The 26,914-nt window shown below is 39.4% G+C and overlaps 1 protein-coding gene across 2 annotated transcripts in view; it reads right to left on the reverse strand.

The window, feature by feature from the left end:
• The window catches only part of KHDRBS2 (KH RNA binding domain containing, signal transduction associated 2), a 439,124-nt gene that overhangs the window by 122,019 nt on the left and 290,191 nt on the right, over nucleotides 1-26,914 (reverse strand). The gene's annotated exons all lie outside the window — the stretch shown is intronic.

A 26,914-nucleotide genomic window follows, 5' to 3' on the forward strand; every position in this document is an offset into this window, starting at 1 on the left:
GAGCTGCCAAACCACCCAAACCAGAAATTACATGGATGGTATTTGGGTGAATTGCTCTGCATTATCACCTGCTGAAAAACTATACAGTGGGAGTGGACAACTACCTATAATATGTGGACAGACAAATTTATATGGGTAGTTAAGGTGGCCATAAAAACTTGTACACACAAAATAAAGCACACAAGCCATAGAAGGCATAAAGACAAAGCAGACACCAAGAACATATCTATAGACAAGATGCAAATGGACTTTCACATACAGAAGGTACCAATCTCAAACAACTTGAAATTAGATAAAAAAATGCATTTTATAAATATTTTATATTTTTTGGAAGACATCCCTGGCTACCTTTACACACTTAAAACACAAATTCCACCTTACATTGCAGTTCAGCATGCAAAATTTACACTAGAGTCATTTGATTGGATTATTTAATCCAGTACCAATTAGCATCATTAAATGTTGCCTTCAGTTATTCTGTGTATCCACTAAACTTCTGAAAGGAGCTCTCTCTTCAGGACTCATAAGTAACAAAGCTATGTTTACTATATAAAATTGTTAAATGATATAAAATAGGCCCATTCTAAGACTTCAGGGTATCTACTCTAGCACTGCAAGCTTCTGCTCGCTCAGTAAACAGAACATCGGATGAATTTCCTTTTCTTACCAATACAAAATACATAATATTGGGCAATTTTTACTTATTTTGCAACCTTTGTCTCAGTCAGAAGTTCCTTTTTCTTTAGCTTCCTTCCTTTTATATTCAGGCCTTTGCCTGCTGATCACGGTAATAAGAGCCCACTGCAGTAGCTGGCTCGCTCGCTGGCAGCAGAACTGTGCGACAGCTAATTACTGTTTCAAAACAGAAGGGATTATTGAATTTCAAAACTTCAGTCTTTCCATCCTTCCACAGGCAACTGCCATTGACTGTCATGCAAGGGTCTGAAAATGCTGCAGCTTATTGGGTGGGTGACTGTCCAGGACACATTACAAGTGACACCGCTTTTTTGCCAAGTTAAAGACCAAGCGAACAGTGAGATGGAACCGGGGCATTGCTCATTCCTTCTCCTTCCTGAGGAGGTCCAGGAAATCTGTTTAAAGATATGATGCTGATCCTGTTGTGTTCTAATAGAGTGTAGGCCTGGTCACTATTTCCCTTCTAAATATCTAGGGAGTGCAGCTGGAGTAAAATCTATTAATGAAATTCAGAAAAGAACCCCATTTATACAATATAGTGCGTGATATTTGCAGCAGAATCATAATTAAAAACAAATCCCTAATTTGATAATAAACCAGATAATGTCTTTCAGTTCACACCAATCCCCAAATCTTTTTGCACATTTTTCTATTATTCTAACATTAATGGTAATAAGCCAAAGACATCGTGCTAAATCAATGTGCTCTGTATAACACAGAGAGAAAAACACAGATAGAATCAATAAGGTCACATTTCTAGCAATTGCTGAACAGGTACCATCTACTGTGCCTTGCTTAATATGATCTGTTATTCACACTGGCTTTAAAAGGATTAGGACTTCAAACTTGCTGATTGAGTTTACCCTTCAGATTCCACACCAGTGCTGGGACTGAACTTCATTAATAATGCAAGTAAATTTTGTAAGAGAAAGATGGGGGGGGGGAGAAAGGACCTGCAAGGGACAGAAATTGGAATTCTGTGTCGCTGCTTTAATCTCTCTCCTTTGGAACATTGCCGTATAAATGAATTATAGAGAAATTGCCTCAAAGCTGCTATTCCTTCCTCAGACACACATATAATTTAAAATCTTAGTATTGACAAAACAGAAAATCCAAATTAAATTTATAATGTACAGCAAGATCTGCAAATCTGCACCATTCTGTTATGCGATGCCCTTAGTTTTTCTACAGGTTATTTACTGCATGTCCAGTTAAGAAATGTACAAGGTATTTTGAAACGGCAAGGTAAAGACAACAAAGTACAAGGAGGACTGTAATTAAGATGCTGGGATGGGTATCCTGAAAGAGAAAGATTTCAATAAAAAATTATAACTTTATATAGATCATTTATCTTATGTGCCCTTTAAAAAACATAATGAAGATCATAATTTGTAACCTGAAATCTGAACTTTTCAACAGAAATGCTCACTTGAACTCTTTCATTAAACAGAAACATAACAGTGAGTTAATCTTTCATAACTGCTACAGGAGTCTAGCTAGAGAGAGATAATCCTGCTGAATATTTAATTGTAGCTGAGTTCAGGGCCTACCACATGAGCAAAATTATGCTGCTGATGTTTCATATATATCGAGTCCCAAGAGAGAGTACAAGATGTTGCAAGACATACCTGTACTGAAGAAAGTATAATGGAGTAGCTACACACTGCAGTAGTATATTGTGTTTCAGAAAAAAACCCTACTCCTCGTATTAAAATAAGCTCATGAGAAATGTTCTGTAGTTCTTAGCTTTTCTTTTAGCTCTTTAACAGTCTTATAGCTATTCTTACAGCTGATAATCTACGTTAACCTATATGTTTTGCTCTTGTTTATATCCTTAAAGACATTATTACCTATAAACAGCTTTTCCATTTACTGATGATACTAAGGGTGCCATCTACTCGTATCACGGCGGTCAACGTTTGCAAACAACCACTGCAGGTGAGCTAACCACCCACGCCCATGACTATTCACCTAAACATGCAGCTTGACTTTAGTAATACCATGGATTTACAACCTTAGCAAAGTCAGTAGCACCCAGGGCCATCATAAATCGTAATGTTTATGTAAGTACCTAAAAAATAAATTACATATTTAGATAAAATATTCAGGATTCTAGAGTACATGAACACGTTTACCCCAAATTACCAAAATTATGCTTATTAATGAGGGTTGGAAATGATTAATTGGGTCAGTTGCCTTGATTGCTCTAGGAACAACGGAAACCTGTTAGTATCAGGGTCTGACTGGTGGCAGCTCACCCAGGGGCCCTTCTAGCAGCAGTGGCAGAGAGGTGCAGCAAAGAGGGGAAAGCATGTAAGCTGCTAGACAACTCAATAAACCATTCTGGTAAAAAATAGCAAAGTATGACGCAAGCTCCAAAACCTGATCTGAATTAATAAGAACATGTAGTGACAAGGGAGGAGAGTTAATAAAGAAATCAAAGGGTAAGGCATAGACAGACGCAACGGATTTTGGGAATATATATCTATCATTAGCATAACAAAGGCTCATAGAAGTCCAGGATAAATCAGTCCCTTAAGGACTGTGATCTCCTGTCCTGATGTGCTTCACATATTTACATTCTTTCCATGTGTATGAATGATTTGCACTATTAATAAATATCATTACTCTTATCTGTGACAGCTGAATTTCATTCTAACTCCTTAGTTAAGGGGAGAGTAATTTAGGTTAAACACAAACTACCTTAAGAATGTAGAGTTATGCAAGTCAAACCTAAAACGATAATCACAATTCTTCACATTGACAATTTGGAAGTATGAATAGGGCTCACTTGGTCCCTTATACAGACGACATTTTATAGCATACACACATTCCTTACACAGTTAAGCTAGCTATGTATCATGTGAAGAGCAGACTATCCTCCACATACTGATAACACATGTTGCTACTACTAGGACAGATTTACAGGTATCTTAATTGTATTCGTATTGTATTTAAGCCATCAAATTCCTTGATTTTAATGGAGTGAAAAAGCAGTCACAAAAATAAATGTTTTCTTGAGGTTATTTTCTCTGTAACTCTTAAAGTGCTTCCCAAAGGTCCTGAGGCATTAATAACTCAAATTTACAGCTGGCCTATGCAGAGGTCCTATGGTCCTGGAAATCTCAGTCTGTACTGCCTGAACTACAAAACACTCCTTCTCTCTCAGGCATGTCATATTCTCTGAAGCTCTGTGTTGCCAAGAGAGAGCACCACATTCACAGACATACGTATGCCCCATCCTGCGACCCTCTCTTCCCGCGCGCAGGTAGCAGAAAGGAAACAGGTGACGGATTTGGACTCCTGCAGCACTTCTGCATCCTGACCAACTCTCAGCATCAGTAGAAGAGCTCCAGGGCTCCATGTATTTGTGCAGATTCACTGAAGCTAGAGTATCTCTCCTAAATCCTGATGTTGCTTCCTTGGGGCTATTTTCAGGTAGCTTACATTCCAATTCGCCTAAAATTCCCATTGAGTACATGCTTCAGAAAACCCATAGCCAGCCAATAGGACACAAAAGTCTCAGTGAATTTTAGGTGGAGCTAGGTGATGGTGAATATGGCCCTTTTTTGTTTGTTTGTTTGGTTGGTTTTAGATACATACTAATTTTGGACACTAAAAGAGGCATCGTCCTCATGCTCCCTTGTGTATATGGGGAAGCCTGTGAAAATAACTGGTGGTGAGGACCTCCCTGGAGTCGCTGCTTCTTTGTATTCACTGTGGCCTCACGAGAGGGAGCTGTGCTATGATTCAGCTTCAAAGCATGGTGAGAACCACTCACCTGGACTCATGGGGTCAGGATCTGCAGTTTATTGTACTGAAGAGGCCAAGAACACAGGAATTCCCACTTTCTAGCTGAGTGCTTTAGTATCAGACTGTTACAAAAAAGAATAACACTGGCTGCTCAGTACCAGAAGAGCTTGGTGAACTAAATCCTGAGTCGACAGAGATATTTGGCATTTCCTGTTATTTCTTTATATTCTAAGATCCTGGTCTAAGACTCCAATGCATTGAAAATGTAAAAATATTGGACTTTTCCCTGCACATATCCAAAGCCTCTCTCTGTCACCGTCTACTTAGGAAACTTAGACAATTGTGCCAGGTAGGTTGGATAGCCCTTTCCATCACGTAAAATTTGGGTGAGACAGTGCCCCAGCTGGGCATGCAAATTAGGTGGATGTAACTGCATCCTCAAACTTCATTCTTTGTCTCTCTAATACAAATCCAAAGTTCATTGCAAAACACGAGACTAATCTGTAGCTGAGACCATGCCCAACAAAGCAATTCCTACAAAGTTCATCAGAACCATGGGAGCTGGCTCTAGCCCACCCTACGTGGGTGTCTGATGGGTATGGCATACGTTCTCAACAGTATACGGAGGAGCTCAAAACCGACAGCTATTTTGATGTTCCTAGATAAGACCCATGCTCTCTGAACCCATGTTTAATGTATATGCATGGTTTCCTGGTTACCTACAGTCAAAGCCATCTGTTAAGATGGCTTTTTGCCCATTCGCAGATTGGTCTGATTATTTCACTAAAGCATAGGTGCCAGGTAATGACAGGTTTAGATGGACAGCCTGCAGTGCAACACAAGTGACAATGCTTCTGCCAGAAGTCCTCCTCCATGACTCCGATATTGCATTAGCACCACATATGCCTCTTTGCATTTGCCCATATATATTGGCACTGACATAAGGCCATATTGTGTGCATGCAGTTCTCTGGCAGCCAGTAACCCCAATAAATACATAAAAATATAAATATAATCCATCTGAACCCAAGGAAGAAAAGATTTTCTCTAAGCAATCAGCAACGTAGCCAGATCCATAGATGTAAACATTATGCCCTTTCACTTGCCACATATGCAAAAAAATTCTGTCTTTACCTGCTTATACTCTGTCTCAAAAAAACCCCTTAACTTTATGGGTCACCCTTAGAGAATGAAACACATAAAACAGACCATACATTTCTCTCAGTAGCAGTCTGAAAGTGTTGCAGCCAATATGAGTTTCAGCTTATAAATGCCTATGGGCAGAACGCAAGCAGACATAAGCTGGAGCCACGTACACTTGCCTTTGAGGTTAGCTGACAGCTGGGGGATTTGTCAGCTTGCCACAGAGAGCACTAACCCAAGCGTGGATGTCATTTTTCTCTTTGAGCATGCACAATTAAATCTGCCTGGCATCATCAGCATGGGGCACCACACTCTACAAGCAGCGTAGAAGGGAGGGGGTACATCTTGCTCCTTGGCATCTGAAGAGAAGCTGCCAATCGCAGAGTGTAAATTGTGCATAGGCAACTGCTATGAAACTTCGATCCAGATATTTTAGTCTTTGCTAGAACAGAGCAAAATAAGCCTCATCGAATTGTATATTCAATTTAATATTTTTTTCCATACTAAAGAGAGCTTTCAACAGAAGATTATTCCGGTTTACACGGAAATGCTGTTAGCCACACAAAATAACCACACTGAAGATGGGAGCATGATGTCTGAAAAATTGCAGAAACCTGTATTAAATTTCAGCCATTTGCCCCAATTTATTCCACTCCTCTTGCTCACAGTCTCCCAAACGGATACTGTGGTCTGTAATTTATTCAAATGACAGCTACGATGCCACAGAAGTCAGTTAGCTGACAGCTCCCTATCCATGAATTTAATTCCGAGTGAATCCTGGCTGCCAGAGACATGTGCTTATTTACAGCTGTCACTTGAAGGGGATATATAAGGGAACTGGTAATATGAACAGAGGGCATATAGCAGGCTGCAGGGCGGGCGGTGTAGCCACCTACTCCGAAAGAAATCGTTATGGATTCACACTGGATGTTTACACTGGGTCCTAGGCTGGAAGGCATGTGATATGGCTGGTCTTCCTCCAGGAAAACCCTGTTGCTTCAACTTCAAAGGAGGCAAGGAGAGGAGTAGGACTGCCACTGCTCTTTCCCAGCTGTTTGTTGGAGCTCCACTACTGAGATCACTAATTGCTCTTAAGGCTGGAGTAACTGTTTACTATAGTCTACATTAAAGCCAAAGAAAGTAACAAGCTATACATAGTACCTATGCATCTTTTTTTTTCCCCAGCTATGCCAGATGGGACCTGTATTGCCTCCTGATAATCCACTGCTGTAGGTTTGCAGTCCCCTGTCAAGGATAACAGGGATGGCAACAGCAGCCAGCCAGCAAAATTCAGACACGTTTACTCTTGTTTAGTTTGCCTGTCTCATCCAGCCCGGCTGCAGCTGCACTCTCTCGGTCCCACGTGGCACAGTAAACAAGAGATGCTGCTCAACCTGAGGAGACTGCAAAGAGCAAAGAAGGATGAGAAGTCTGGGCAAGAAAATATCTTACTACGGGTTTGTTGAGTGCCCTTTCTTTTATGGCTTCTGAATAATTTTAGAACTTTTAAAAATCCCATTAGGTGATAATCTGTACAAGTTGATCGCACATAGTACATTGCAACTGAACTTGATACATGACACAGGAATTAGTCTTTAGAGCAACATTAGGATTTTTTTGACTTATTGCAATATAGGGTTAAGATAACATGAGCTGTCCTTGGAGTAAGGACTGTCTTGGCAAGCACTAAGTCTATTACAAATGCAGAGCAGAAATGTTCTTAATAATGCTACTAACATATACTGAAATCTATTAATAACTGTGGTCTGATTCTAAGTCAGGAGATAGATAGAGAATATATTAAATTCGGCCACCACAGACCCAGCTGTAACATGCTGGGAGCAGGAGCTGGCGGAAGGGCGATTCATCACAGCAGCCCTGTGTCTCGACAGAGGAGCTGTGGGGATGGGAGCATAGCCTGTGTGTTTGGCCCTCTGTTTTTCCAGAATAAGGATTTCTCCAGACTAACCTGGGTTCTGGTCTAGATCCTGTGCCTGGATCCCTTCAGGAACCCTGAATCTCTCTTCGATCATTCAGTTTAGCCATAGCCTGTGTCTAGGTAGATTTTTGTAGGCTCAGAATAAACAAGACCACCCATATCGCTGATACTCTGACCAGAGCAGCATTGTCTCCTCTCCTGATGGCACTGCACCAGCACCAGCACCAGCAGCATCGCTGCCTGGCACAGCTGCCTGGCGGGGAAGAAACTGGTGGCACAGACTGGGGCAAAGCTGGACTGACAGCGAGAAAAAGAATGAAGACTTTCCTTCCTTTGTCAGTCGTAGCAGCAGGCACGGAAACTCCTTCCAGAAACCTCAGGCCACCATCAGGGCTTGGCTTTGGAGAGGCAGCAGTGCCTTGGCATTCTGCCTAGTCAGAGGTCAAGGCAGAAAACGCAGTATCTGTATTTCTCATGCACTCCTTCTACACAGAAATCTGACTAACCCAAACTAAACAGCATAGCACATCCTCCCCAGAGTCAAGACTTTTTTGCATACTAAGGAAAAAAATAAAACAAGACATGCTGGGAAGATGGTCTGTAATAGCACTGTAAAAATACAAGAGCAATTTTCACTGCTGGAATCAAAGATATTTTAAATCTGCTTGGTTTGAACTGCTATAATCTAAATTAGTTTCAGAATTGAGAGATTTATGGGTAGCCAGTGTTAATAATACAGAAGACAATCACAGGAGAACAAGCAGGTATGCAAGGAGTCCCTCTCTCCACACTAAATTCAATAAGCATGAGGAAAAGAGAGTGAAAAGATGCTGCTGTTGAATCTCAGGGTCACCATCTGAACTGTACAGAAACTAAAAATATTAAAATAATTTAGATTCAATTTCTGAAGTTTATGCCAAACTTCAAGTGAGAAAGAGTACAAATATAGAAATAAATAAACAAAAAATGTTGAAAGGAAAGGGAAGAAACATATCAAATAAGACAAGTTGAAATCATGCCATTGGAAAAACAAAACAAATGGCAAGCTGAATAAATTAGCAAAAAATACTTTCTCAAGTATGTAAGTTTAAAAAAGCTGATTTAATAATTCCATTAGGCAGGTATGCATCAGGTATAAGATGTTGTAGGTTTTGTCTTTTCAGAATAAGATTCGATACAAAAGGAAAGATGATCAAGGAAATGACAAACAGTAACAGGAGGTAGAAAATAATTTACAAAGAAAAGCTGAGACCATATACCAAGTACAGATATACTCATTCCCAAGTGTCTCTCCACTCTTTTTAAAGTAGATGGTGTATGAAAGATTAGGAATGAATTGTATAAAAATGAGCAAGTGCTATAATTAATGCAGCCAGATATAGGTGAAAATATTGTCAGAGTTTCAAGCTCAACAATTTAATACATAACATGATAAAAATGTTATCAGTTCTATATTTGTTATTATTTAATAAGAATATATTTTATTTTGTTATTGCACAAACTCTTGTAAATAAGATTATCCACCAGGAGATATGGCATCTGTATTTATAATGTCTCCTTTTCTGCTCTGCAGCATGCATTAAAGAAGGTTTCAGGTACTTTAACACAATTACCACTGCTTTTTTTATTTTTTATTTTTTAACAGAATATCAGCTAATTCCTGCTTATTACCAGGTAGCAAAAAGTTCTGCCTCTCAAAATCTTTTAGCTGCTTACATTGCATCATGGCCAGTGCATCTAACCCATCCCTCCCCAGGTGGCTGCACAAGAAGACCGGCTTTAGATCAAATACAAACAGTCTAGGCTTGAGGGGAAAAGTGAAATAAGCTCCACGGCTGAAGGACCCTCTCACTGAGAACATCTGAACAGAAGCAACTGAATATCCAGATCAAGCACAACTATTAACCCAAGGAATGGTAGCATAGCGGAGGGAGAGATGTAGGCTGTCATGTGGCATGGTGCCATAAAACTTACAGGTAAAAAATCTATTTATAAACAGCAGCCAGAAGTGGAAAAACAGCTTTTAAACAGATGTGTTTATAGCAAGATATTCCATTTAGTGTAGAAGCTTCTGTATTTCATCCCAGCTTCTGCATACACTTAAGTATTGCTCCAAATATGGTATATTCCTGCATCAGGTAATCTTGATGATATGCATTGGACACAGGAGCAAACTGTATTCTCAAGAGGAAAACCTCAGGTATACTGGAGAGATGCAAATGGGATAAAAAAAGTCAGACTTGGCTATCATATTCCCTAGATAATACTAGATTCATTAGCATATAACTTCTTCAACTTCATTTCTGACACGCAAGCCCAACAGTGTATTTTCATAGAAACTGGTTTATTTTAATAGAAACGCAACATGATAGAATTTAGACTAAACTTTTAAAGAGTTTCACAATGATAATCTTATCACTGAAGATTAAACTCCAGCTTCCTAATATCTGAACATATTTCCTGTAATAAAAGAAACAAATAACATTCAATACTTTTCCATCATTTCCAAGCAACACAATCAGCAATTATACATGGCACTGAAAGGGGAAAAGAGGGGAAGGAGGTAAAATGGCCTTGGAAAACACATGTTCGGTTTCTTTCCATTTCACATTATTATACTGTTATAGATATATCAAAGTATTTTTAAAGTATTTAAAAGTATTTTAAAAGAGTGACCCTACCTAGTTTCTTATCTACTGCAATGCATACAGTTCTGCACTTGCAAATATTTTTTTACATTTGTTTTAATTTTTTATAATATTTAAATAATGGTATATAAGTTCATATATGGTGGTCCTCCCTGCTTATTATGAATGTCCATCACTGAATAGTATCAAAATGTCTAGGTCTCTTTGAAGCTATTAATCAGGCCCTTTATCAAAGAAAAACCTTATTAAATTTAATTCTGTGCTATGAGTCAGAAATTCACAAAAAAGGAATTACTAAGTTACTTTCTTTTTTATTCACAGAGATGAAATATTGCTTTCTTTTTCTTATAGCAGATAACGCACACATGAGAACTAGGTGAAAGGAATGCTCATAGAACTTTTTCCAAGCCAAATGTTAATTGCTCTTTTATATTAGAACTAATTCTTCAGTCTTTCCTAAATAGCTAAAGCAAAAAGATTCTGTAATTGTTTATGAAATTTGTATGAAAACAAGTATAGGTATTTAAAATACAGCATATATTGTAGACCGGCTCCTAAGGAAATATTACTAATTAGTAATATGGCTAACATTATCCTGGCCATAAATCTCCTTTCTTAAATTCACAGTCTGAATCGGGATAGTGAAAATACAGTTGAGTGATTAGGAAATGAGACTTAAGAGAGTGATCTTTTTTCTTTAATCCTAGAAATACAAGCTCAGATTCAGGAGGTGTTTCAACATAGGAGAGAGCACGACCCAAATGCACTGAAGTACCCTGCTGAGCTCAGTGCCACCTTAAAACTGGACTCACTAATTCCAGCTGGAAAGAGGGTCCCAGCAGCTGTTAGCCAAGTGTCACATAAGCTGAATTGCCAAGCAGGCTTCCCATTCAGCACAAATGTTATATGTCGATTCAGAGCCCACGTGTAAGAGCCACTGACTCTGTCTGTGTTCAGGACTTCAGGACAGTTACCCCACACAGACAAACCCCACAAACGCACCCAAACCAGGCACCCAGAGCCTTGCTGGCTGTTAGGACAACCCCTGATGGTCTCAAATTCCACCCTTGATTTTGCTCTAGAATCACAAAATCAGCCCTATATTCTTGACTAAGAAAAAAGATCCCACTGATTTCAGTACTTTTCTGTGACAAAAAGCTGGGGCAGGTGGCAAGTTGTGGAGATAAAGACGTTTTAGTCATATAACTAAAAATGTAACTTCATTTTTATCTAAAACTAATAGCTAGTGTTAATAAGCCTCAGCTGGGAACACAATATTATTAGCTGAATGATGCACTGACTATTGGTTCCTCATGTGTCTTCTATGCTGCTAGAAAACCTATGGTGAGCTATCTTAACATCAATGGAATAAATAGCTGTCGCCTTCCATTACATATTTTCCAACTAAAAAATTATATAGACTTACAGTGAAAGTATTTGGAACTGAATACAAGTGATTGTGAACCCATTAGTTCCAAGCTATTTTTTAACCATAATTAACCCAGTTCTGCATTATTGATTTTAGAAGCATGGAAATCTGTGCTAGACATTCTTTCTGCTTTTCCATTCAAATCAAGTAAAATGTCCTAAATTTAATTAAATGTGTCAAGTTTAGAACAACTAAATACCTCGTCTTTCAATATAATAATTCACCTCATCATAGCTAATATGAGTGGACACTAACAAAATAACAGTAACTTCATCACTGTTGTTTTGTTGAAGGAAGTAGTGCTACAAATGGAATTAACTGAGACTAGTTTATATCTTTTTTTCATAATTCAAATGATCAATTATTTTAACTGAAATGTATTTAATTAAAACTGAAATATATTTAATTTAATTAAATTATCAATGTCTGCCATTTGTTTTAATGCCAAATCTGGATAGGTACTGGATATTAATGTCTCATTACGCATTTAAATTCAGCATAGCAAGCCAAGGCAAACACACACGACTTCATCACACCTCAAGGTGCTGAGTACTCTCAGCTTCTGGTGGCTGCAACTAATCCTACTTAGCAGCAAAGGTAGATTAATTTATGGCATTTAAGCCTTCCAGCCCTGGGGTTTATGAGATTAAATTCTCCGTTCCAGCTCTCTCCTGGGCAGGCCTGACTACCCCACACTGTTATTTACACCCACCACTGCTCGGGCTAAGTGGATTGGGTCTCAGGATTCTCCTGGATTCCTAAAACCTCCTATAAATAACTTGGGTTGAAAATTTCTGCCTTAACCTGAAATTTTGGAGTCCAGGCTTTCCTGCTGTCATCCCAGAGCCTCACTGAGGCATTCTAAGAATTATCATACCTGATATTGCTGTTAAAAACCCAGATTTTTTCATCACTCAACTTGGTGATTTCAGGGTACGCAAACTTAAAATTTTTAACTGCTCTCAAGTCTGCTCCTGTAGGTCCGTTCACCAGCAGCTAGACCATTAGCTTTCTTTTTCTGCACGTGACAAAAATGAGAAGACAGATAACAGACACCTCTTCTTGCCTGTACTCTTCCCTTTGAGCATCGACTTCCTTGTCTCTGCTAAAGGAAGAGTTTGCAACTAACTTCCCAGAAATACTCTCTGGACAACCGCCATCACCATGTGCATGCCAGCTGGGTGATTGTGAATTTATTTTTATTCTGAAATATTTGCAAAGCTGTGTCCCAGGATTCTTCAATCTCAAGAACCCCAAAAGCAAGCCCATCCCAATCCTACACTTCCTTCTGTATAAAGAACAGGAGCAAAACAAAAGGAAAACTATAATTAATTTATTTACTCTCAAGTGGTTCTACCTTTTCTCTGGAGACTCTCAACTCCGCTGTAATAAACTGCTCCCCTTGAATGTCATTTGTGCTCTTGAGTATATACTGACTCCAGACTGGTAAGGACTATCATCCGTATCCTTATCAAAAGGGTTTTGAAGCAAGAGTAGGCTGAAAGCGCTGTTAGAAGAATCTTTTTGAAATATTACAATACATATTACTGACCAATAAATTACTTCTCCTCTCTTACCGAGCTTATCCCATAGTTTTTTCAATACTGGGAAACCTCCAAACAAGCCTTTCTTAATATAAGCAGGGCCTTACAAGTGCCACATTTCTGCAGCTGTCTGGGGAGTGCACCAGGTCATCTTCTTTAAGTGGAAATTTCACTTCATCAATTGCCTTCATTTGGGTTCATTTCAGATTGGCAGAAATTAAGCATCTTGGAGAGTATTTGTAAATATATAAGTTCTTGTTAAACATTTCTAGATATAATTCTAGATATAAAGAAATTAAAGATACACCATAGAAACCTAATCAACAGCTTTTCAAACACTGCCAGGTGCACTGCATAAACGAGGAGCATTTCAAATTTCTCCAGGTTTTGTCCTATTGGCAAAGCAATCTTTCCTTCACCTCTCTAGGACCATTTCCCAGCACCAACTTAAAATATCCAGAATGAAGGAAAAAGGCTGTATGCAGATGTAGATGCATCTGCAGAATGCAATGCAATGCACCATCAACTCAGTTTTATACAGCCAACACAGTATTTGAAAATGTTGCCTTGTTTCCCTTTGTTTTTTTAAACCACAACATCTGAGGGGAGCTCAAGGACTGGTTGTGATGGATGCACTCAACCTCTTAACCAAACCAGCAGTAGTTTCGTACCGGCTCCAAAGGAGGTAAAGGCCTGAGCCGTGACCAGGTCAAGAACTCCTCTGGTCCCCATCTGTTCTCTGAAAACCCACAAAGGAGCAGAGTGGCACAGTGAGCATTGATGCATATGAGCTTGGAACACCGATCATGCAGTTAGCGCATGAATAGCGGGTGGCTTTTCCAAGACTCATTTATCAAGGAACAAAGAAAGTTGTGGGTACAAGGAGACTCATGCATACCTTTTTCATCGCATGTAATTTGACTACGAGCCAACCACTTTATCTATAAGTATGACAGCCAAAGTGAGCCTTCTTTGAGCTCTCCCTGCCAGGCAGCATGGCTGCATGGCAGTGATCTCCCCTCGAGCAGGGACACCTCCCAAGGTTGCTCCTCGAGGCAGAGAGACCTTTTACCAACAGCAGATCTTTGGTAAGCGACCGATATTGCACATAACCTTGCAGTATGGTAACTTTGATTTTGTCTTGGTAACTTTGATTGCCTGCTGAATTGATACATCTTGCATATATAATCCCTTAGACATAAACTGCTGCCCAAGTCTGAGACTAAGATTGGACCTACCCACACCTAAGCTCCCTCAGGAGTTTAGAAAGCAAGGGGGTCTATTCTGAACCTCGTGACTCAACGGGAGGGTCCTCCGAACCCTTTTGTATCCTCGGTCTCTCTGTGAATCACCTTAACTCGAGTGTATTGCAATTTTCCTGTGTATGTTTCTTCCATGCAGTAATTAATAGAGTGAACCTTGCCATCGAACTTTGTTAAGTCACACTTTTACAAATCACATTAAAACCACTTTTGCTAATAACTTTGACGGTGATTTTTTTAAGCAATCTAAATCACTCATTTGCGACAAACTGGCGTAGTTGGCAGGATAGCAAGTTATCACTGATTACTTACAGAAGCATGGAATAAGTCTGAGTCCCAAATTCTCAGCATAATGGGTTCATGATAATTGGCGTGATTGGGAAGCTATGAAAGAACAGCTATAAGTGGCCAGGGGGCATATAAAGGATGGAAAAGGGAAAGGAATTATTTGCAAAATGCTAGGTACCTGTTTAGAAGCTGCTTATCAGTATAGGAAAAATAACAATAAAAAGGAGCAAGACCAAAAAGAAGAAATAGAAGGCAGAAAGGCAGCTGAATTAATACTGTCTTTGCAAACTGAGCAGCTGCAGAAACAATTACAGGAAGAAAAGGAGAAAACACAAAAGTTGGAAGAAAAGATCGAGATGATGCTCATGCGGGCCTCACATCCCCCTAACCCCATGCAAATTAGGAAACTGATAGTGTCCCCAGACGATTGGGATGGTGATATTTGGGGTGATCCTGATGACCATGATGAGGGAAATGATGACCCCTTGCTCCCCTCAGATTCCTCTGACTATGAGGCTAGACCCATCATTAAATGGGTCAGAATACACTCTGATTCCAGTTGGCCCTCAACGACAACTGGTAAAATTTCTAATAGATATGGGAGCACAAATTTCAATACTAACACAACAGAATGCCAAGAAGCTGGGTGCGTGACCTGGATGGCAGAGAGTTAAAATTACCGGAGTGAACAGAGCAAGTACTATTTGCCAAACAGTGAAAGTTAATTTATGGCTCCCAGGCGAGGAACGCACGTTGTCTACTCGCTTTGCAATCAAAGACCACAATGAAAATATATGGGGTTTTGATGTTTTGAACGGCTGGACCTGGCGCCTGCCTGATGGCAGTGTATGGTCCTTTGGTTCAAATATTAACCCTAACCCTGATAGAAACTGGGAGGCTGCAGTGTGTGTACTCCGCGCAGCCCCCGTGCTCCCTGATTCAAAGGTTACTAATGTACCGCAATACCCAGCAGCACGAAACGGAATTTCTGAAGTAATAGCACACTTGGAAAAATGGCACATTATTTCCAGAACCCACTCTCCATACAATTAATTCAGCAGTCTGGCCAGTCCGAAAGCCGAATGGGAGACGGCGTCTCACAATTGACTATTGGCACTTAAATGCCAACACAATCCCGCTAACAGCTGCAGTACCTAATATTGCAACTTTAACAGCCACGCTACAAGCGGCCGCACATCCATGGATGGCAGTGCTCGATGTGAAAGGTATGTTCTTTATGGTCCCCTTGCAGGAGGAGGACAAAGAGAAATTTGCTTTTACTTGGGAAGGTATACAATACACCTTGAACAGACTCCCGCAGGGGTATAAACATTCACTCACGATTGCTCATGCTGCGCTTGCTGAACTCTTACAGACAGTCTCACTCCTTCAAGATGTGAAACTGTACCAATATACAGATGATATCCTAATTGGAGGGATCTTCCCTGAAAAGGTGGGAGAAGCAGCAGCAGCAGGGTGGCAAGTACTACATAAAGCAGAAGTTGAAGTTCTACCTGAAAAATGTCAGGGACCGAGTAGAGAAGTAAAATTTTTAGGTACTTGGTGGATTGCAGGTAGTGTGCAGCAATCCCACCAGACACCCTAAGTAAAATAGAACAGTTACAGATGCCCCAATCTAGGAAATAATTACAACAACTAATGGGTACTTTAGGATACTGGAGGAAATGTACCTGGATTTTCTAATATTGCTCACTCACTATACTCACTTTTACGAAAGGGAAAACCGTGGAAATGCAACCCAGAACACGAAGAGGCAGTCAAAACCCTAATACAGGAATTAAAAACATATCAGTCACTGGGGCCAGTACACCCCCGCGACCCTATTATAGCAGAATGGGATTTTGCAGAACATGGTACTTATTGCAATCCATTCCAGACCGGGCCGAGTGGACCAAAAAGACCTTTAATGTTTAGCTTGACTGCATTTAAAGAGACAGAACAGAGATATTCTGAATGGGAAAAGGGACTTTTGTCTTTAGTCCGCGCAGTTAAACAAGTTGAGCCACTAAGGGATAACCCGTCTGGAAAAGCTGCACCGAGACTTGTATTGTTTTCCCTTTCCAGGAATGATACCAGCACACCTCCCCTGGAGATTGGGTCAACCGTCGAAGGATTGCTTATCCTTCTCACAGGAGCAGTCTTCGTCAGCATGACCAAATTTGGCTTATACGCCAACAAGCCCGATGCACGGGATGGAGATCCTCACTTCCTTTATTCTTGCTAATCAATATGGTAACTATAGTACATTCTGTACCATACATATTTCTCAGTTGTGGGTGAAATCTACTGTGGCAGCAATTTTAAGAGAATATGAAGAGGCCACCTTACCCACTGAAATTCAAAAAGTAATCTGGGACAACACAACTGAATTTCAAAAGAAATTCCAATCCTGGTGGCATCTAGTCAATTTTACCTATGAACCTACTGACAGTAAAGCCACAGCTTTTGTTCTGACAATACGCAATGCTTCGATATACACCATATACCAAATCATTGCACTGGGATTAAATCACAATGGAACTGTCCTCTGTCCATTAGAACACAGAGTATGCGCCCAACAAAATGTGAACAATGGCAAACTATTGATGTTGATGCATGCGTTGTACGGGAACAACAGGGATTTATTTCTGAAAGTAATAGCATTAAGGCCCAGGACATTTGTCTTGACACAGAATAATGTGTTTGTCATTTTGAAATACATCCTAATGAAACCCCTGAAACTGTACTTGTATATGTTGGAAATGGATGTGTTTGTATGAGAACCCTTTGTGATTCTATATTTATAGACAATACCACTGTAGATATATACAATCACTCAAATATTTGTATTTGTAATTTTACCAAAATTATGGGATGCGACTTCAACTATTCAGCTCCTGTCACAATCCACCAACTGGTACAATCTAATTATATGCTGTATCAAGATTTATTACCTACCCCTATTGGAATGAATCTCACATTGGTGAGAAAACTGTTGCAACATGATGACCTGAACCAATTGCTAAAACGAATTTGAAACAATGGACAAAGAACCCTGATTACCATCCATCATGATGCAGAAGAGATACACCATGTCCTAGAAAGAGTGAAGAAAGATGGAGAACATCACTGTTGTGAAACTCTTTTTGGATGGTCCCCAACAGCAACTGGAATTTTGAATTTGATGCTGCATCCCATTGCAGTTTTGTTAGTTTTAACCTTATTATGTTTATTGCTTATAATCATTATGTATATCAAAGTTTGGCAAAAAGTGAAACAAATTACATCAATCCAGCATGTAAAATGCATACAATCAATTGATTCTGTGTGTGAAATGCTATATAACTAACATTAATTAGGGTGCTTATCTAAAAAGCTTAGCAACTAATTGGACTCTTACCACTGATCTGCAATACGCCACATATTTATGACATAGAGGCAAGAAGTAACCGTACTACCACACTATGAGTCAATAAAGTGGATTGACTGTAGTCACGGGGTGGAGTGTGATGGATGCACTTAGCCTCTTAACCAAACTAGCAGTAGTTTCGTACCGGCTCCAAAGGAGGTAAAGGCCTGAGCCGTGACCAGGTCAAGAACTCCTCTGGTCCCCATCTGTTCTCTGAAAACCCACAAAGGAGCAGAGTGGCACAGTGAGCATTGATGCATATGAGCTTGGAACACCGATCATGCAGTTAGCACATGAATAGCGGGTGGCTTTTCCAAGACTCATTTATCAAGGAACAAAGAAAGTTGTGGGTACAAGGAGACTCATACATACCTTTTTCATCGCATGTAATTTGACTACGAGCCAACCACTTTATCTATAAGTATGACAGCCAAAGTGAGCCTTCTTTGAGCTCTCCCTGCCAGGCAGCATGGCTGCATGGCAGTGATCTCCCCTCGAGCAGGGACACCTCCCAAGGTTGCTCCTCGAGGCAGAGAGACCTTTTACCAACAGCAGATCTTTGGTAAGCGACCGATATTGCACATAACCTTGCAGTATGGTAACTTTGATTTTGTCTTGGTAACTTTGATTGCCTGCTGAATTGATACATCTTGCATATATAATCCCTTAGACATAAACTGCTGCCCAAGTCTGAGACTAAGATTGGACCTACCCACACCTAAGCTCCCTCAGGAGTTTAGAAAGCAAGGGGGTCTATTCTGAACCTCGTGACTCAACGGGAGGGTCCTCCGAACCCTTTTGTATCCTCGGTCTCTCTGTGAATCACCTTAACTCGAGTGTATTGCAATTTTCCTGTGTATGTTTCTTCCATGCAGTAATTAATAGAGTGAACCTTGCCATCGAACTTTGTTAAGTCACACTTTTACAAATCACATTAAAACCACTTTTGCTAATAACTTTGACGGTGATTTTTTTAAGCAATCTAAATCACTCATTCATGACACTGGTTAAAGACTCAAGCATGACTTAGAATCTATCTTCTGTATCCTATTGGGTCTCTTTGCTTTTTGTAATTTCTGAATTTTCTATTTCTCCGAACATAATTCACAGTTAGGAGAAACTATTCATTTGAGAGCTTCCAACCAGAAAATCCTTCAGGTTGTTCCAGCAGTGTGCTAGAAAAACTCACTTTCATTCTTTATCTTTTACTATTTTTTTTAATATCCCCATCTTACTGGATGTTCTGGTTCTTTTTTTGCAAGAGGTCACAGTACCAGAGAAATTCAGCACAGGAATAAGAATCTATCTTGATTCAAATCTACAAAAGTTTTGGTGGCTAAGATTTCCTAAATTTGCTAGGTCTTAGAAGAGAGGATCTCTCCTTTCCCTTACTTTACCAGAATCTACTGTTATTTAACTATAATTTTGGTTTTGGCCTTTGGAAAAACACTTGTTTCTTCCACACTAACTCCCACTAACCCTTTTTTTCCCATCAGGGACACCTTTTTGAAGATTTGGAAAACAGAATTTCCACAGATCACACACACAAAAAAAACCAACCCCAAGACACCAGGTTCTCAAGCACTGATAAGTATTTGTAAGCAGAAAATAATTTGTAGAAAGATGTCAGCAGATGAACTTGTATTTTCAAGGGTCAAAAATAGGAGTAAGATTTTGGCTGGGAACACAACCATCGTTGAGGAAAAGCACTCCATGGCTGTTTAAGGCCAGCACTGGCAACTCTACCTTGAGCTTGGAAGAAAGGCTAGAAATGGAAATCATAACTGTTCAGCTTGACTCTGCTCTATTTTTGTTAGGCTTCTATAAAAAAGCTAGGGCTTTGATCAAGACGAACTAACTACCTGATTCAAGAAGTAATTTTTCCATGATTTATTACTTTCCATGGGTACTTACTTGACAATTAATAAAGAAGATCTGTCTTGATGGATGGACAAAGTCTCAAACAAACAGAATATGTCATTGTTTGAAGTAGATAAAAAAGATGCGACTATGAAAAGACACAAAATTAGTGTTGATATATCCACTGGATATTATTACTGGGTATCAGATGCTATCTTGGCTCCTCAGTCTGGGACTGTCTGCTGTTAAATTTGTAGTCAGGATCAGTCTTTTTCCACCTACAGTCCATTTATTATTTAAACTAATCCATTAAGTAAACACACTTCCATAACTAAAATAGACCATAAGGACACAGAAGCCTTTCCCATCATATTCCTTCTTGATGCTCTGAGGAACTGTGCACCATCCAACTGTCCATACTTCTGCAGTTCCCAGTTCTTGACATGTCCCACAAATCTCTGCTGGGGAGGGAACTGCTCACTCACATGTGAGGCTAGAGCAATACTGAGAGTAGCATCTAAACCATATTCTATAGCGTGAATAGGTGCCTTCCTACAGCATGAATAGGTGTCTCACCTGCCTTTAGGAAACCCAGGCCCCTGAGACCACAGGGAAGGTCTGGAACAAGGAAGACTCTCCATCCGTGGAGGAGGATCAGGTTAGGGAGCACTTAAACAGACCGGACACACATAAGTCCATGGGGCCTACCAGGCTGAACCCGAGTGCTGAGCTGGCTGATGGCATCATGAGGCCACTCTCAAATATCCTTGAATGGTCATGGCAATTGGCAGAGGTTCCTGAAGTCTGGAAGAGAGCAGGTATCATTAATATTTTCAAAAAGGGCGAGAATAAAGATCTGCAGAACTACAGGCTGCTCAGCCTCACCTCAGTCCCTGGGAAAGTGATGGAGAAAATTCCCCTGGAAAGCATTTTCTAACACATGAAGGACAAGACTGGGAGTTGTCAGCATGGACTTACAAAGAGGAAATCATGTTTGGCCAATGTCATTGCCTTCCACAATGAAAAGAATGGCTTGCTGGATGAGGGGAGAACTGTGGATGTTGATTACCTCACCCTTAGTCAAGTCTTTGACACAATCTCCCTTAACATCATCACAGACAAGCTGACAAAGTACAGGTTAGATTAGAGGACAATGAAGTGGACTGAAAACTGTCTGGATGACTGGGCCCAGGGGTTGTGATCAGTGGCCCAAAGTCCAGCTGGAGGCCAGTCACTAGCGGTGTACTCCAGGGGTCAGTGCTGGGTCCAATACTGTTCAGCACCTCTATTTGTGACCTGGATGATGGGACAGAGTACTCCCTCAGCAAGTTTGAAGTTCATACAAAACTGGGAGGAGTGGCTAATACCGAACAGGGTTGTGCCACCATTCAGAGGGACCTTGATATGCTGGAGAAATGGGCAAAGAGGAATCTCATTAAGTTAAATGAGAAGTGCAAAGTCCTACACGTGGGGAGGAAAAACCCCAGGCACATGCTGGTGGCTCACTGGCATGAAAGCAGTTTTCTGAACCTTTGCAGAAAAGGACCTTGGGGTTCTGGTGAACAACAAGCTGACCAGGTGCCAGCAACGTGCCCTTGGGGCAATGGTATCTTGTGCTGCATTAGGAAGAGCATTGCCAGCAGGTCAAGGGAGGTGATTACTCCTCCCTACTCAGCACCGGCAAGGCCTCACCTGGAGTAATGTGTCCGGTGCTGGGCTCCCAAGTATAAGAAAAATACAGAGTTACTGGAGTGAGTCCATCATAGGGCCACTAAGATGATTAAGGGACTGGAGCATCTTTCATATGAGGCGAGGCTATATGAGAGTTGGGGTTGTTCAGCCCGGACAAGGGAAGGCTCAGGGGGATCTTATCAACGTGCATAAATATCTGAAGGGAGGGAATGAAGAAGAAAGAGCCAGACTCTTCTCAGTAGTGCCCACTGACAGGACAAGAGGAAATGGGTGCAAATTAAAACACATGAAATTCAATCTGAATACGCAAAAACATTTTTTTCTGTGAGGATGACTGAGCACTGGCACAGGTTGCCCAGAGAGGTTGTGGAGTCTCCATCCTTGGAGATATTCAAAAGCCATCTGGACACAGTCCTGGGCAACTGGCTCTAGGTGGCCCTGCTTGAGCACGGGAGTTGGACCAGATGACTCCTGGAGGTCCCTTCTAACCTCAACCATTCTGTGATTCTGTGAAAGGAAATCCTATCTTATAAATTATTTGGCAGCTTAAAAACAAGTTTCAGGTTCATACTGGTAACCCATACAAAACTCTGCAGCTGAATGACTCATTTCTTATGCTGAATTAAACACTCCCAGAATGTGGGCTGAAGTCATTTTGAAAAAGGATCTGTTCAACGGCCATCACACTCTCCTGCAAATGTAAATTAATTCTTATTCACAGCATCACACCCACCTCCTTTAAAATGTAATTTAATCTTCATAGTAGTTCTGTTTCTTTTAGGTCTGAGATTTTCTTGCCATGCAAGTTTCAGATCATCACAGTAGAACATGCTCAGCTAAGACTAGCTAGGGTTTATCTCCATGCTATATTTTGTTAAGACAGCACACATTTACAGCCTTGTTTTCAAAGCACACAGTTGGGCAGCCACAAAAGACTGGAAACACAAAAAACTGTATTTGCACAGAGTTGTAAAGCTACTAGTTCTATGTGCAATTGTGTGTGCCTGTATTTTTACTCCTCTTGTATTCACAAACACAGATTTTGCAAGGAACTAGTGTTCATTGCTCTGAAAATGCATTTGCATTTTTCCACATGGTACACACTTTCTTTTCCTAACTGTTTTTATACACAGCCATAAGTTAATGAAGTATCAAACTTTTTGACTTACTGCAGCATTTTTTTCTGGTTACGTAAACTATACCGAAGAAAGGAAAAGTCCCTCTGAAGCTTTTTTTTTCAAGTCCAAAGGGCCATTTCAAAATGCAGAAATGTTTATAAGTCATGTTATGAGCATAAGAACTTTTTGAAAGCGGTATTTGGCATACACCACTGACAGTCAGAGAAACATTTGCACAGACAAGGATGTCTGTCTACAGTCAAAGGCAACATTTGAAATGGGAACTTTAGTTTCACCTTTTAATATATTACAGCTTTTAATTATATTGCAGTAGCATACTTGACCAATTCTGTCCCATGGCATACAAAATCTAAGAAAGCGTAAGTGAACTCACATGCTTAATGAATGCATTTAAATAAAAAATGAGACAATAAAAATATTCAGCACTAGATTATGCAATTTGTTTCCTGTGAATAAAATCCTTGGGTTTTTTTTTTTCATTCCCCAAGTGATATGTATTCTAACTGCAAATATTTCTACTCCGACTGTTAATATATGAATGTGTTTATTGATCCTCTGTACTGCCAAATATTTTGTGTTTTTAGTAATGTGGAATGGAGTTGTTCTATAGCAATTTAGGGTTATAATCCCGCTTTACAGGAAAACTTTGGGGTGTAAAAGTAGAACAGAAGAAATGTGTGTGACATTTTCTGTATAAAATTCAACAGCTTGCTATCTAAGTACAAAGTCAATGATCTGAGCCTGTAGGCTAGTATAACTAGGACAAAAGTAAATCCAGTGCTAGAACCTGATTCCACAGTAACCTATGAGAAATGTTAGATTCTTTTTTCTTCTGTAATGACAATAGTTTTGCCTTTCATTGCTGAAATCTGATACAATAGCTTAATTATCTGCAAAACTTTGTAGTTCCTCTTCTTTGGTAATTGTATAGCTCCACGATTTGACTTGTTTGCTATTCAGCAGTGAATGCTGATGTGGAAAATACAATATATTACTCTAGTGGAAACTATGGAAACTAGTTGTCACCAGTGATATTGCAAGCTGCCTTCTAAAACAGATGTTGGATAATGAATTTCCTGGATTAAGATAGCAGAGTACTGCATCACTCACTTAAAGTTAATACACCAGATGTATAAGTTATGGAAAGATGCTCACCCATTTAAGACACTGATGTGATTAAACAGGTTTTTGAAGTAGGAGCAAGATATAAATCATCACACATTATCAGTACTTCTCATTTTAATGCAAGTACCAAGCCTGATATAAAATTACAGTTTATGCATTTCACGTTCATCTGGCACAGACCAAGAAGATGCAATAACAAACCTACTCACCAGTTCCTAATTTGTAATTATTATATGTATCTAGGGTCGAGTACTAGCACAGTCCAGCTCCACAGAGGCTGAGACAGAAACAACTAATCACGTTTCCACAATATCACACATTTTTTGCCCAGGTGCACTGTTTCATTCTAAGCACAGTATACACCTGTGCTGAGGATTTATCAAGGTTATGGGGTGAAAGAAAAATGGATCTCAAATACACTGCCATCCAAAATGAAAACTTCATTGCAATGGCTTCCATCTGGATCACATACCCAGATTTTTCTTTCTCTCATAATCATGCTAGAAGAAGGGGTTTTTTTAATTTGTGTGAACCACTCTGTAACAGACTGATTTTTCTTCATTTCATGAAATAAACGATTAAGTGCTATATGGTGGATAATATGGTAATTATTTTAAAACATATCAAATTTAATAATATGCATTTCTTCTCAGACAAATTCAGCTTTTTCAGTGTTACTCAAGCCTGAATATAATAACATTATAATGATGCTTTATTCTATTACCATGCTTTGCTTTATGTCCACTTAGGCCTTCAGATAGTAAAAGGCTTAAGGAAGAGATTTTCTTCACTGTTTTAGCATTTTCTACCTATGATTAAGTACACATGACTATGATTAAATACACAGTGTTGTACTGATTGATGCCAGTTTAGCATGAGGACCTTTCCTAGCAATTATATTTGGCTAAAGTATTAAATATTACATGTCTTTCCTCTAGGCTGAGATTGCACTGCTATTTAAAAGCTGGAAAACATCAAACACAATGAATACATATGTATGTGTGGGTATATATACACGCATACACATGCATATGCATGTATGTATGTGTGTATATATAGATAAATAAATACTCTTATGTATTAAAAGACTTCCAGATATGTGTTGTTATAGATATGTGCTCTTTTAGAGAACTTGTCTTGTCCTCATAGTACAAGTAAGATAACTGAAAAATAAAAATCAATTTTCTATTATCTGTTGTTTTCAAGAGAGAATTCTAATGACTTCATGGTTAGTCTCTTTTTAAAGCAACACAAAGCATTCTGTTTTAGCTCTCTGCTGGTAACATTATACTTACTTTAGCAACTTAAAGGAGTTTTTGCAATCATATTACCCATAATCAGAAATCAGTTATTTGAAGGTCAACATTAGAAGATCACCATTCCGTACCAAATACAATTATTCTATCGGAATTGCCATAATAGGGGAAGAATCTAGACATCATGACTTTTTGTGATGATCACTGTAACTTTAAAAGTTATTTCAATCATCTGTTATGTGTTTATTTATATACTTATATATAATGCTCACATTTTTCCTTGTGAGTTTTATTTTAGTTTTTATTTTCTCAGTTAGTTTTTTTTCCAGCTATGCTAATCTGCTGGCACTGCTCTGCCCCACAAGAAGTGAATGGCTCCATGCATATTCTCATTAGCACTATCTAAAGTTAGTGCTACGATTGGAGTTTATTGTTTGAATTCATTCTCCACCAAGTAATGTATACATTTAAGCAATTCAAAACTTAAGAAAGAATCACAGTTAGGACTCGTTGACTGCTCCCTTCTGTTACAAGGTTCTGTTTAAAATTGCTTCCAATTTTGCAGGTATTAAAAATCTCACTGAACATGTACACAAACAAGGTAAACAATTAGCTAAGCAACATGTGGACTGCACTATGCAATGCCTGTCTCTGCCTAAAAGTGTAAATTATAATTGTCTGCAGAGTAGAATACACACAAAATATGGGAATACAGGAACGGTTTTGAGATATGTCCCTTGGTAGGGATGTCTACCCGAATTTGTAGGAATTTTCTATAAGGAAGACAGGGAAATAATAGAGCAAAGTCTTCTAGGGATCACCTAGGACAGTTTATAACTCAACTGGACAAGAGAGCCTTGGGTAGGCTGGAGACCTTAGGACAGAGAATGTCCTCACATGAGGACAGATATCGGTACATGATCTATCAGCTCATTTTTTAATTTTGTTTTTGGTTTTGATATTTGTCTGGTTCTTCATGGTATCACAGGCTTATTTAAAATAGATCAATTTGTCTTGTATTTAGTGGTAAATCATCTGTGGCGGTTTTGGGGTTTTGGGTTTTTTTGCTTTTTTCTTTCCTTCAGTACAGCAAAAATTAATGGTTTATTCTATAACAGTATAGGAAAAGTGTCAGCTATACAGCATGCTAGCCATCTAACACAACTAGATTGCTCATTCATCCAATAGATCTTTTAAATCTTTTAGCCTGACGGGAAAGGTAGTTGAAGGTTTTCAAAAGCCAAATTACTAAAATTCAAATACAGTCTAAATTACTGAACACTTTCATGTGACATACAAGTCTGCCGGGCACTGGCCATAAAGTGACCTTGGCAGAGCTATTTACAGCAATGTTTTAGATGCATGATTTAACCTGGAGCAAATAAAAAGGCATTTATCACATCAGAGTCTGCATAAGTAATCTCTCTCGTTCTTGGGCTTTGGCACCCACTCAGTAAACCATCACAAAGTAAATCCACTCAGTAAACCATCAGTCAGTAAACCATCACAAAAACATCACAAAGGTCCCATAATCATAGTTTCTGTTGCTGAAACAGGCTTGTTACAATGAAGTAAAATGTTATGTCTGCATTCATGGAAATATCCTAATCAGCTGACAAAATACACTGTTTACTATAAAGATTTCATAATTGTTTTAGGAAGACTGCCACAGTATGTGGCATGTTATAGAACAAGAATTGTTATTAGTATGATAGAGTTGCAACACATTTAT

This window comes from Ciconia boyciana, chromosome 3 (assembly GCF_034638445.1).
Source record: "Ciconia boyciana chromosome 3, ASM3463844v1, whole genome shotgun sequence".
Classification (NCBI taxonomy): domain Eukaryota; kingdom Metazoa; phylum Chordata; class Aves; order Ciconiiformes; family Ciconiidae; genus Ciconia; species Ciconia boyciana.